The sequence below is a fragment of the Phymastichus coffea genome, unplaced genomic scaffold (assembly GCF_024137745.1).
Source record: "Phymastichus coffea isolate CEN01 unplaced genomic scaffold, Cenicafe_Pcof_1.1 PCOF00021, whole genome shotgun sequence".
NCBI classification, from domain to species: domain Eukaryota; kingdom Metazoa; phylum Arthropoda; class Insecta; order Hymenoptera; family Eulophidae; genus Phymastichus; species Phymastichus coffea.
The window spans coordinates 2,966,346-2,978,181 of record NW_026706832.1 but is presented as its reverse complement, the minus strand read 5'-3'; positions in this window follow the sequence as shown (position 1 = coordinate 2,978,181).

The following is an 11,836-nucleotide window of genomic DNA, read 5'->3' as shown; positions in this document are numbered from 1 at the left end:
TAATTTGAGGCAGATCGAGGCAGCGCAGTTGATTAATCGAGGTGCAGCGGCAATTGATAATTTTGCAACAACAATTACGGCTGATCACCGTAATTGCACCGCATGGTAGGTGCACCTTCCGTCATATTAAGCGAAACAAAATACATTCGGTATTTTGTCTATTCGTGATAGCGATATATTTTTTGTTCGCGTCGTGCGTTAGTTCGCGGTAGAATTCAAATCTACTCTCTCTCTCTCTCTTTCTCACCGAACATAATTAAATTGTAAAATGCTATTTTCGTGCGTCAGTCTTTCGGTCCAACAAAGACTGTTGTGATTTTTTATTAATTAAAGTCTTTTAAATTTATTCGCCGTTTTCGTCATTTGATTTTCCTGGTAGCTTAAGTATTTGAAACAGGCTTAGGTTTTAATCCAATTACATCTAGGGGATTAAGAAGATTAGGAGTAAAGTCGCTCACACTTAAAACTCAGCAAAAGGTGAGTTCAACTCCGATTGATAGAAGACAACTAGGATAAATCATCTGACGTTAAGGCGAATACACGTATTATCATACGTGTTTAACGGAGCGGCGGTTTGCTCTGCATCGTGGGAGTTTGTTCTTAAATAAAGAGCCCAGCCGGGTAAGCATGTGAAAAGTGCCCTTAGACCTTTCGAAAAAGTGACAAAGCCCAATGTTCCGGCTTATAATGAAACTCCCTCTGCCAAATTTTCAGACCCATATTGACCCATGGGGCAAAATGGGACACTATTTTGTGGTTTTAGGTTTTTTGACAATAGCTCGGTTGGTTGTGAAGATACCTAAAAACTGTAAATACAAAAGTTGTAGGGTTTTTGAAGAGCTACAAACCTATAAACACCAAATTTTTTTAGCGCGAAATTCAAATTTTTAAAAGCATTCGAAAATTCCAATTTAACGCCAATTTTGTCCATTCATACCTGCAACTCCGAAAAAAATCTTGAATATTTCTCATAGATAGGAGTACATGTGTGAATTTTTTCAGATTTTTATAGGTGGTAGAAGGTACCTAAAAAAAATAAAAACCACTAAAAACGAATAAAAAATCCAGTTTTTCGATTCTAGCTCTTTTTGGTTTCATTCCACGATAAAATCAATAGCGCCATCGTATTCTACGTTAAAAAATGGGTCGAAAACATGTATAACACTTTTATCATCAGACCCATTACACCCTAAGAAATCGACGACTAAACTCCCAATCTTAGCCTGCCCACATGTAATACATGGAAAATCGAAGGTCGCACGTTTCATTGTCGATTTTTCATTACGTGGTAGAGCTAACGATGAAAGTATGATACATGTTTTCGACGTATTTTTTAACGTAAACACAATGGTGTAACTGGTTTTATGGTAGGCCTAATCCCGAAAACGATAAAAGCGAAAAACTAGTGGAAAGCAGCTGCTTTCCAGTAGTTTTTCGATATTTTTTTGACTATAGCACTTTTCAATTACATTCTACGATAAAACCAATCACGCCATCGGGTTCTACGTTCAAAAATACATCAGAAACATACATCATACCTTTATTATTAGTATCATTATACGACGAGAAATCGACTATTAATGTCTGAAACTCCGTTGAAAGGCTGAACCCAATATTAATATATTCCTGGCTACATGCATGACTTATGTTTACTACTCGTACCTTCATAATGATAAAAAAATATTATTTCCCTGTTCACGACGAAGTGCTAAATATTTTAGGATGTTCTTTGTGAAAAAAATCTGTAGGATTTTTCATCAGATTTTTGCACTATTTGGTACTGCGGCACTGTTGAATAAACCACGTAGTTTTAAAATCCCTATTACTTACTTTTATTTTGCACCCGAATCTGTCGAAGCTGTAAAGACCAAAAAAGTGTATTTCCTTATTTGGGAGTAAAATCTATGTAGTGTAAAAACATATTTGCTTCAGAATTTATATTTATAAAATCTTTAATTTAAGATGAACTAATAAGCTACATACATAATATAAATAATTATTTACATATCTGAATACTTTATACATTGCGCTCTCTGCTTTATAATCATCCCTCGTGAATAATATAATATCAAAACTCATTGCACGTTACGTACTTTTGCTAAAGGGAAGTAACGTCTCTTCAATGTATCTAAACAGTTAAATCTATAAACAAATAAATATCAATGTTGAACAATCAATCTTCGTCGCTGTCGTCGTTGATGACGGGTGATACTTTTTCATCGGCAAAAATAGAGCTCAAGATTTCTGCAGGCTTTACTATTTTGGAAAGATATCTACCATGCGAAAGGTAATAAATAACAGCAGCAATGTGAGCACAGCAACCAATAGTGCGGTTACCATTTGCGCATTCGCAGTAGTGTCTCCTAATGCCCTGATAGCCTATAGAATTTGGTCGGTAGTGTATGTAAGAATTATATGTTTTTCGACTGACGTGCCTCGATCTCACTTGGACTTTCAGAATTTCATTTGTTTCTTTTAAATAGTAAAGTTCAATTTAGTTATCTTCGTCCATCATTTCTGCCAGGTAAGATATGGACTGTTGCAATTGATACGTCCCAGTGAAAAATATTTTTAAATCTCTTTCTGTCAATTCTGGAAAGTCTAACAGTTGATCTGATGTTATTAACTGGAAAGGTATTTTTCTCCTACTCCAGTGACCAGTTTCAACTTCTGAAGCTAAAGTATTCTCCAAATTTCTCTGTTCAATCATACGCGAGACTATTTCATCTGTTAAAGATGGGTCAGTTATAAAACGCTTTCCAAACTTGTTCTGTAAAAAACAAGCTACTTTGCAATAGAGACCAGCTTTCGGCAACATTGTGTTGTAGAACTTATGTTGAAGCAATTTGTATTTATTCCCAATGACACCATGTACCACTTCAACTGGCCAACGTATAGCAGTAACAGAACGACTGTGGTTAGATTCTTCTGCTGTTAACTGATTACGTTTACCTTTAAGTGCTGGCATTAAAACTTTGAATCCTAATGTTTCAAGTTTCTCTTTAACGTCATGAAAGCCTCTATCAACGACCCATAGATCATTTTTTTGCATTAACTTTCGCAAACCGTTAGGATCTTGCATCAAACATTCCATTATTTGAGCATCGTTGAGATTAGCCTCAAATGGACCTGCAGAGTCAACAATATACCCATCTAAAGTACATATTGTGAACGGCTTGCACAATGGTACTTTTTTTCGTCGGAAAAAGACTTTCTTTGATAGTTATTATTCGAACTTTTTTCGTGTCGAAGGTAAGTTCCATCTGCAATTAATGCCAATTCATTATCTTTGATGTCATGTAGTGCTTTAGCAACTGGAGTATTATGGTTTATTAACTCTTCTCTACTGATCACTCCTATTCCAAAACGTGTAGGTAGTACATCTTTTTCAAAATATGTTAATATGGAATTACAAAAATCAGATACTTGTTGATCACGCTCGAGTCCTAGAACGGCGCAAATAATTTTGTTCGAATTACCACTGACCAATTTAAACAACAGAACGACTAAAGCTTGTGTCACATTCTGAGAGACTGAATCTCTTAAAGATGTCATCATACCACGTAATTCAATTATGTTTTCCCAAGTCAACCCAGTCAGTACTATTAACCGTTCCTCCGGAAAAGTGAAATCTCCAACTTTATCATGAATTTCAGCATCTACTCTAACTGATAACTGTTCCAATAGTTTTGATAACTCTGTTACGGTAATTGTGCTAGTTGATGAATGAACTTTAATATTATCCAATTCATCTTGATAAAAACGGTTTTTAATAAGATGTTTACGACAACATCTATTACCAGCTGGTATATATATTCTGTTATGAGCGTAGACTTGCATGCGAGCTTCAACTGGAACTTGAATTATTCCCGAAAGCAGCTTACATAAGAAACAATATGCATGAGTACATATTGTTCTCTGAATCGGCATCTCAATTAGTTCTACCGGTTCTTGTGGTTTTGGTTCTGGATATACAACTTGTGACCCATCCATGGATGATGATTGCGATGATGATGCGAGTTGGGAGTCAATAGAAGATTCAGAAGTTTCTTGTTTAGATGGATCTTGCTTGCTCTTCTGATGTGAAACTAATCGAAGCTTTGAATAACATTTTGAACATAATTCCACATTCATATCTACGTTTTTGCCAAACGCTTGAAGAAAATTTGATAAGTCGTCCTCTGTATTCAATGTTTTTATGTATCCAGAAGCTTTGTGTAAATATATATCGCATCCTACACACTTCTGATATTTTTTTCTTTTAATTTCTTCTTCCATAGTTCCCTGTAATAATAAGAGATTTAAGTTACAAACTATGAGAAAACATTCTAATGCGAAAGTTTAAAATGTAAAATTATTCAAAGAATCTTGTTTTCATGAAAATACTATGCGAGAAAAAATGATCTATAAGTAAAACGTCTGAAGTTTCATTTGATTTCAAGCAATCTTATAACTATAAAAATAAAGATTGGGCTCGTTACAATCCATTATATAAAAATATAATAGCCGCGAAGCTGCGACAGCGCCAGACTCTCATTACAATAAAATGACAATACCGGGCTTCTTTGAAAATCATTTAATTTTTTTCTTTCTTTTACGGGCACGAAATCCATGTTTTCGAAAGTCAAATTGATAGCTTAGACCTATTAGCCAGAAAAAAAGTTTTAGAAAGTTATTTATGTCAGAAGATATTTACAGATGTGCTAATTTTTTCGTGAGATCAGATTTTTGTCTCTTACTATATAGTATATGTCTCGTATTTTTCACGTATAGTAAGTCCATTCATATGATCGCGTATGAGCTGCGTGCCGCATAACGTAATCTACAAATATATGCTTCTCATGCAGATTAAATAGCTGTTTGTTTTATATGCGACCTGAAGAGCTTTCTCGCATGAACTGTTTCGCCTGTGTGTGTGTGTGTGTGTGTGTGTGTGTGTGTGTGTGTGTGTGTGTGTGTACGGGGGAGGCAGGTTCATTTTGTACTAATAGTAGTGTACTAATAGTACTTAAGGCTCTGTTGCCGTTACCGACTGAGCAAAATAAGTTATTCAAAGTTTTCTCTTAAACAAATAAATGAATCAAGCTGAAACTTTTTAGGGACATTCATTGTGCATAAGCGAAGGGTGCTCAACTCTTTATTTCATGAAAATTTCCATAGAAATCGAGAAAAGAAATAAAAACTAGAAGTAGTTTTCCCTTTTTTTCCATCGATTTCCATGGAAATTTTCATGTAAAGAAGAGTTGAGCACCCTTCGCTTATGCACAATGAATGTTCCTAAAAAGTTTCAGCTTGATTCATTTATTTGTTTAAGAGAAAACTTTGAATAATTTATTTTGCTCAGTCGATAATGGCAACAGAGCTTTAACTACTATATTTCATCTATAAAGTAGGTTCCTAGCGAAGTTTTTATTATTTCAATTTTTGGACCTAGGATCCTGAAACTTTGCACATATATTCTTTGGATAAAAACTAACATTTTAAATACTTGCTCAATTTCCTTCAGGTTTTGAAACTCACTCTGTAGGCAATTTGAGTTTTTTACCAAGCTTCATTTCAAAATATTCCATACGCATACTATTTTGGTGAAGATAGCTCTCAAAAGCTTATTACCTTTGATGAATTAAGCCTTATAAAAGTTTCTTAAAATATTTACTAAAACCTATATCAAATTGAAATAAGCCACGGAACGTGAATTAAATCTGCAAAGGTAGTGGAAAATCGACCTTTTGCAACATTTCATAGCTTATTTCAGTTTGAAAGAGGCTTTAGTAAAAAATTTTAAGTATTTTTTATAAGGCTTCCTTCATCGAACAAAATAATCCCTCAAACAACTGCTTCAGTCAAAGTAGTGTGCACATAAAACATTTAATATAAAAAAGAAATAATCAAACTTACATGTCCATAATTTAGAAGTATGGTAATAGGATGAGATTCATGTCAAAAGATTTGTCTTATAAAATAGAACAAATGATTTGGAAATCCTACATAGGAAACTTATAATTCTATGATTAAAAAAGTGTTGGAGAAAAAGTATGGAAAATTACACGAGCAACTCACCTTAAATAAACAGCTTTCAGTATAATTGACTACAATTTTTTATAAGTAGTAGTGAAAAACCAAAGAAAAACAATTGGTATTTTTGTTTGAATTAACTAACTAATTAATAATTAGCTAATGAGCGTCACAGTTTGAATCCGTAATGATTTTACTAAAAACTCCTTAATGATTTTTTAGACAGATATTAATGAAATTCAAAAGCATTTATTTATATGCTTTATTATATTTATCCATCTTTTTAAGCAATAACGATTCTTGTTGAATGCAATGAATAATTAGTTTGTCTTGAGCTTAATAATATATATAAGTTATAAATTGCATACTGTTTACGGCATGAATATTGCAATAGCAAGAATCATATGGGATATCAATTCAATTTGCATGGTCAAACAAATAAAAGTATAACAAAATTATTCATTCATCACCTACAATGTACGTTGTTACATGCTTAAAAATATTGAAAATTCAAGCAAAGTGGTCATAACTAAATATTTGGAAAAGAAAGATAGGCTTGACTAAATTGTCACATCATTACGAGAGAAATCCAGGACAATCTTTGATTTTATTTACGTAAATATGTGCTTTCAACAATTAAATTATTATGTTCAAACCAGTGACTTTTTATTGATACTCTATAAATAATGTTATGAAATTATTGAAATCATAATATCATTCACTTATGTTTACATTTATGATAATTAGCAATAATTGGTATACAAAAATTAGTTGAATTACTTTCTTAACATAATGAAATGATGATGTGAGTACATATAGAAGAATATATAAGTTTCAATAATCCTAAATTATCTACTACCTTAAAGAATTCAATAATTCTCTGTTAGTCGAAGCTTATTGATTAAATTATATGATGCAAATATTCACGTTCTATAAGAAAAAAACATATATTTGAAATAATCTGTTTATTGAGCAATTATGATTCGATATTAATATTTAATTTTTCAATATTAAAAGCAACTTTCAAAAATATATTATCATTTATTGCAAATATAACTCTAATGATATTTGATATCACACTTACATCTACCTTAATACAATCATTATGCTATTCTAGATTGTTATAAGATTTTTATAAGATTTTTATAAGATGCCTTGTTAGTACTATATATACCATGCCTTGTTAGTATTATATAATAAATTACAACACATTAATGTAAATGAAAAAAAGTATTATTATTAACCTATGCTCACTCTCTATAACTTCTATTTATTTATCCATAAACGATGAACGATGATCAATTGATACTAAAATATTCAGTGCCCTCGTAAAATACGGCTCAGTGATTACCCATAACATACAGATCAGTACCTTTTGTCCCAACTTTCTATATGCTCAATTAAGTATATTATGTATATAATATGAATAATAAATACACAGAACACAGAAAAGAAGTCAGAACTCACTCATGTCTACTCATGTCCATGTTTCATGTTTCTGACTAGACCTACAGACCGTGCTGCATACAGACCCAAGCGCTCGTAGCGCTATACGGTTTATGGCGAATTCATAAACTATCAGCGGTAAGAATCGAGCACGGTAGTATAGAACAGTCCGGAGTATCTCGTGGAGGGGGAGGTTCTTTTAATGTGGCAAGGTATCGTTTCGCAAATGGCCACCAGGGCAGCACTGCGATCGAATAGTCGATGGAATACCGTTGTTTTGAGTTTTGGAAATATTTAATAGTTTTCTATCAGTTTTAAAAATCCTAGCATTTTTTGCACTTCGTCGTGAACAGGAAAATAATATTTTTTTATCGGAGATTCGGGTGCAAAATAAAAGTAAGTGAAAAGGATTTTGAAACTACGTGGTTTATTCAACAGTGCCGCAGTACCAAATAGTGCAAAAATTTGATGAAAAATCCTACAGATTTTTTTCACAAAGAACATCCTAAAATATTTAGCACTTCGTCGTGAACAGGGAAATAATATTTTTTTATCATTATGAAGGTACGAGTAGTAAACATAAGTCATGCATCTAGCCAGGAATAATAATAATATTGGGTTCAGCCTTTCAACGGAGTTTCAGAGATTAATAGTCGATTTCTCGTCGTATAATGATACTAATAATAAAGGTATGATGTATGTTTCTAATGTATTTTTGAACGTAGAACCCGATGGCGCGATTGGTTTTATCGTAGAATGTAATTGAAAAGTGCTATAGTCAAAAAAATATCGAAAAACTACTGGAAAGCAGCTGCTTTCCACTAGTTTTTCGCTTTTATCGTTTTCGGGATTAGGCCTACCATAAAACCAGTTACACCATTGTGTTTACGTTAAAAAATACGTCGAAAACATGTATCATACTTTCATCGTTAGCTCTACCGCGTAATGAAAAATCGACAATGAAACGTGCGACCTTCGATTTTCCATGTATTACATGTGGGCAGGCTAAGATTGGGAGTTTAGTCGTCGATTTCTTAGGGTGTAATGGGTCTGATGATAAAAGTGTTATGCATGTTTTCGACGTATTTTTTAACGTAGAATATGATGGCGCTATTGATTTTATCGTGGAATGAAACCAAAAAGAGCTAGAATCGAAAAACTGGATTTTTTATTCGTTTTTAGTGGTTTTTATTTTTTTTAGGTACCTTCTGCCACCTATAAAAATCTGAAAAAATTCACACATGTACTCCTATCTATGAGAAATATTCAAGATTTTTTTCGGAGTTGCAGGTATGAATGGACAAAATTGGCGTTAAATTGGAATTTTCGAATGCTTTTAAAAATTTGAATTTCGCGCTAAAAAAATTTGGTGTTTATAGATTTGTAGCTCTTCAAAAACCCTACAACTTTTGTATTTACAGTTTTTAGGTATCTTCACAACCAACCGAGCTATTGTCAAAAAACCTAAAACCACAAAATAGTGTCCCATTTTGCCCCATGGGTCAATATGGGTCTGAAAATTTGGCAGAGGGGGTTTCATTATAAGCCGGAACATTGGGCTTTGTCACTTTTTCGAAAGGTCTAAGGGCACTTTTCACATGCTTACCCGGCTGGGCTCTTTCCCATTTTCAGATTTATCTCCCTCGTTACAATACGAAAGGGAAAGAGAAAGAACTATGGCTTCAAAGTATACTGCCTGAAAAGTGAGTTTTAGTAATGTGTGTTTAAATATTTAGTCTATGTATATAATTCTTCATAACATTTTTATTTACAGAAAATTTTTAGATCTTGAAAGTGATATAAGACGTCCTCCGTTAGCAGAATTATCAAATCTATTAAAGACGTCATGCGTATTTCATTGTAATAAAGATACTGATTTCATTTGTGCTGCTATAAATGTACAAAAATTGTATACTTGGATTAAGAAGAGAAAAAAACCAGCTAAACCACAAGAAATAGACATAATAGATGAATTTGAAGATGATTATATTTTTTGTAAGAATTCATCTGTATATTTTGAAATAGTAACGTTAACTAAAGAGAATAAAGATTATCGACAGAGTGTTCTCTACTCTATGTATCATTAAAAAAAGAACTAAATAAATGCTATTAATTTCATTGTCTACATACTATTGATTTTATTGTCTACTTATACAATCAAAATAATAAATGAAAAAAAATAGATAATTACTAATAATTACATTGTCTACTTACTACAAATAAATATATCTAAGGGAGGTAGGAAAGTGTAAAGTAGGAGAGTGGGCGGGTGAATGAAGAAGCGTAGAATACGTAAGCGTAGAAATAGACTACTCCGTGAGCTAAGTGCGGGTGAGGCACTGAATTCTGTCTTTCAATATAAGCTTGATGCAGACCTAGCAAGCATACCCCCTCCATACACATCTCAAGCTAGAGAGAGACGCCAAACCAACATATAGCTTAACCAGCGCACCTCAAGCTGGAAACGCTACCCCCTCTCACAGGGCCCACACCTAACCAGCATATAACTTACCAAGTGCCTTACCAACTTCTACAGTATGACAACCTCTATAAGAGGAATCTACCTTGGCAGTCGATATAATAAAATTTCTTATTTTATTATTTACTATAAGTTGGGAGGAGGGGCTCTGGGTATCGCGACTAGGGTAGTAAAAGACTTTAGAGGGTCATTAGGAATTACCACCCATTCTCTGACAATTCACCACGCGTGCACAGCGTGCAAGCGCACATGCGTAAATCCCTATGTATGTTTCAAGTTATCTAGACCCCCGATGAGGTGGCTTGAAACATATATTGCTTATCTATTTACGTATATATCATATAGCACGGCATATTGATTTTTACCAATCTTGAAATTTCAATTTATATATGGATAGTACTATGAGTTGAGAAAGAGTTACATATTAATGATGTTTGATGATAAAAGTGACTAGCATTTTTGTTTTTTTGATCTTTTTGTTTTGTTTGAAAAGATGAAATAACAAATCGTAGTTTTTCGAATCGACAACATGTTTTTATTGTCCAAAGTTTGTTTATAGTCTATAATCGGAAGCAACTCTGGATACTCATAGAACTCTCATGAAACTCGTTAGATTGCTTTATCATTACTAATACAGTTGAAAAGTGCGATTGTTGTTTATCATCTATGACATCATATGGCACAACCACTCCATTATCGTTAGTTGAATTCGGAATTCTTTAAAAGTAGGAGGATCATATTCATTGGTAACTCTTGTGAGAATTATATCAACAGCATTTACATTATTTTTGTGTGACAAAGGTGTATTCTTTCATGTTATATTTAAGGAATTAATGAGGTTCAATGAATAAAATTATCATACTCGTCTTAATTATTATTAATAACAAAATTGAAAAAATTTTTTCTTGTCTTACGAGCTCACCCTAAAAATTACGACAAAATTTACTAATCCAACAACAAGAATGAAATGCCTTTCATTTTTGAAATATCATTTCGAATCTCGTGAAACATAGCGAGCTAAATGAGTGACAGTTATTAAAATTTTTGTGTAAGTTCGAAATTCGAAATAATTTTTTCAACTTCTTTTCAATATTTCGTTACTAATAAATGAGGTGTGTCGCACTTTTCCGGCTTGTGATATCTTCTTTATAGGTACTAAATCATTTTTGTCTACTTTGACGTTTTTTAGGTCATTTATATCGTCAGCAAATGTACACTGCCGCTCATTTAAATTCGGCCATCCCATCAAAAATCTATTAAACTTATGCGTGCATTCATTGTATACGAACTACTATTATCATAGGTATGATACCATTATAAAGTAGATTGTATACCGATTGTAAAAAATATCCATTATTTATTTTAATCAATACTACGTATACAAGTTGTATAACTCATTATATAATACTAGCGTAAAAAACCTCGCTTGCTAACGCTCGCTCGGTACGCAAAACGAAGTCGTCAGTAAATGGAAAACATAATTGTAGTCTGTTCAATTTTATATTTTTCTATTGATTAAGCGACGGTTATATTTAAAAAACCTCGTTCGTAAACGCTCGCTTGGCTCGATAAATAATGTCGTTAGTAAATAGAGAACATACTTTCTGTCTGTTTATTTGGAAATGATTCTAAGATTAAGTATGAGTATTAAAGTAATAAAAATTGAATATAAATTAATGGACCAGGTGGTATAAGTACAATATATTTAATAAACGATTTTATTGCCTATTCAAAACCACGTTAAATTGAATTTATCGGAGTATCGTAAAAAAGTAGGCAGAGATCTCATTAAAGCACAGAAAAATGTTGCTGACGCTAGCTCGGTACTCAAAAGCGTAGTCTGTAATAGACAAAAATTATTTTTGTAGTTAATTTATTTCAAAAGTTCCTTTTTAT